This window comes from Poecilia latipinna, unplaced genomic scaffold, assembly GCF_001443285.1.
Source record: "Poecilia latipinna isolate Pla-1442-1.1 unplaced genomic scaffold, P_latipinna-1.0 Scaffold2318, whole genome shotgun sequence".
NCBI classification, from domain to species: Eukaryota; Metazoa; Chordata; class Actinopteri; order Cyprinodontiformes; family Poeciliidae; genus Poecilia; species Poecilia latipinna.
Window position 1 is genome coordinate 62803 of NW_015114934.1, and position 2717 is coordinate 65519.

Here is a 2717-nt window from a genome sequence, read left to right on the forward strand (position 1 = left end):
GGAGAAGGTGTTAGAGCGTGTCCCCAGGGGGGCGTTGTGGGGGGTTCTCCGGGAGTATGGGGTGCCGGGCCCTTTGATACGGGCTGTCAGGTCCCTGTATGACCGGTGTCGGAGTCTGGTCCGCATTGCCGGCAGTAAGTCGGGTCCGTTTCCGGTGAGAGTTGGACTCCGCCAAGGCTGCCCTTTGTCACCGATTCTGTTCATTACTTTCATGGACAGAATTTCTAGGCGCAGCCGAGGTGTTGAGGGGATCCGTTTTGGTGGCCTTCGGATCGCATCTCTGCTTTTTGCAGATGATGTGGTCCTTTTGGCTTCATCGGAACGTGATCTGCGGCTCTCACTGGAGCGGTTCGCGGCCGAGTGTGAAGCGGCTGGGATGAGGCTCAGTGCCTCCAAATCCGAGGCCATGGTCTTGAGCCGGAAAAGGGTAGAGTGCCTTCTCCAGGTCACTCTGGAGAAGTTCAAGTATCTTGGGATCTTGTTCACAAATGAGGGAAGAAGGGAGTGGGAGATCGTCTGCCGTGAAGCGGGTGCTGTACCGATCTGTCATGGTGAAAAGGCTCAGCTCCCGAACCCTAACCCCCCGAGGGACACGGTCCAACGCCGTCTCCAAGTCCACAAATCACATGTAGACCGGTTGGGTGAACTTCCAGAACCCTCCAGGACCCTGCTGAGGGTGTAGAGCTGGTCCAGTGTTCCACAACCAGAACCGCACGTTTGGTCAGAGTTCATGTTACACTTGCTGAGGTCAGAGGGCAGGAGATCCATCAGAACCAGAGGCCAGTTCTGTGGGCCCAAACAGAACCAGACGGTACTTACAGCAGAGAGCAGGTTCTGTGGGCGCTGGCCCAGCTGGCCATGGACCGGCTCACCATGTGGCAACGCCCCCTGTAGGCGGTCCAGCCCTCAGGACACACGCTGGACAGGGTCAGCACCTGGAAGGGAGAACAGCTGGTCTGTAGAACCTGTCCAGAACCAAACCAGAACCTGGATGGACACTGTTGGACCTCCAGCCATGTATCAATCCCACAATGCACTGTGTTAACCTTCAGCAGGAGACTCCTGTCTCATTCTGTGGCGATGCTTCACCAGAGGACCAGGAAATGGAAACGCCACAAGTTTCTGATCCAAACGCAGCATCATGATGTTGCCATGGTAACAGGGACAGAAGAGAAGCATCTCTGAGTTGCTCTGCGTTTCCTGCTGAGCCTCAGATTTGTTTCCTTCTTTTGTTCCAGTTACATTAACTGACCCAACTTCACTAACTGGTCAAATGAAACTCTCTACTTGTTCATTGGAAATATTCCCCCCTCGCTGCTTGTCCAGGCTCTAACTGCCACCGCTCCAACAGTTTTGTCAATAATTAGCAGCTCCTTGATCAAGGGTCCGTCCCACCATGTTTTAAAGAAGCAGAAGTGGCCCCTCTTCTAAAGGAACCTAATCCTAATCTCCTCTCCAAGCTTCCCTTTCTCAGTAAATTACTTTAAAAAGTTGTAGAAACGCGACTCAGATCCTGGTTTAGTGAGTCTCAGATGTCTGATCCTCCAGTCTGGCTTTGTAAACACCTTTCTGCTGAACCTGCTTTAGTGAGAGTCCATAACGACCTGTTGGTGGCGCTGATGAGGGAAATGCTAGGTGCTGGTTTCACCAGATCTCTGTCCACCAGGTCCTGGCTGGTGTCTCTGGCTCAGCTCATATTTATCAGGACGTTCTGCGGTCAGACGGACAGGTTCTCGTCTGACTCCGCCCCCTTAACTTGTGGGGTCCAACAAGGCTCCGTTTTGGGTCCACTTTGGTTTTATTTGTATATTATTCCACTTGATGGCATTATTCAGTCCTTTTCAGATATGTCTGATCACATTTAGCCGATGACATTCAGTCGTATTTTCATTTATACTCCATCAGCTGGACGGGTTGGACATGTTGGACGTCCTCATCTTTGTCCTGCTCAGTGACCGTCTCTCCAGTAACTCTCTGGTTTTAAACTGCATTAAGACACAAACTGGTTCTGTTCCCAGTCAGCTGCCACACAGCATCAGGCTGCATCCGTCCCGTGAAGTCAAAGGTCAAATCTCAGGGTCTCGTTTGACTTGTCATCAGGCTGCGACTCACATTGAGGCCGTTTCTGTTTCATTTAAGAAACTTTTCTAAGGTCAGACAGACGAGCTGATCTGGAGGAAAGCGTTCATGCCTTAGTCTTACCTCGTCTGTTACTGCAACGCCCTTTTCACCTGCTGGATAAATCCTCCTGTTCACTCAGCAGCCAGTCTCGGTCCTCCGTGTCTCCTGGTCCGGCTCCCTGCTGACTGTAGGCCTGGTTTAAAGTGCTGCCGAGCAGCAGAAATCTCTTTCCAAAGTTCAGCTATGGTGGGTGACCAGAAGTGGTAGCAGTCTTTGGAAACAGAGAGTTTCTCAGCAATGGGCATGGCAACTTAGGTGGAATAGATCTAAACTACTACTTTAATGGTCTTTTATTTTGAAATTACACATCAGATCTGGTTGCCACTTTCTGGTTCTGTTCTAGAGTTGTCCCTCTGTCATCCAGAAGTGGTAGCAGTCTTTGGAAACAGAGTTTCTCAGCAATGTGCACGGCAACTTAGGGGGAATAGATCTAAACTACTACTTTAATGGTCTTTTATTTTGAAATTACACATCAGATCTAGTTGCAACTTTCTGGTTCTGTTCTAGAGTTGTCCCTCTGTCATCCAGAAGTGGTA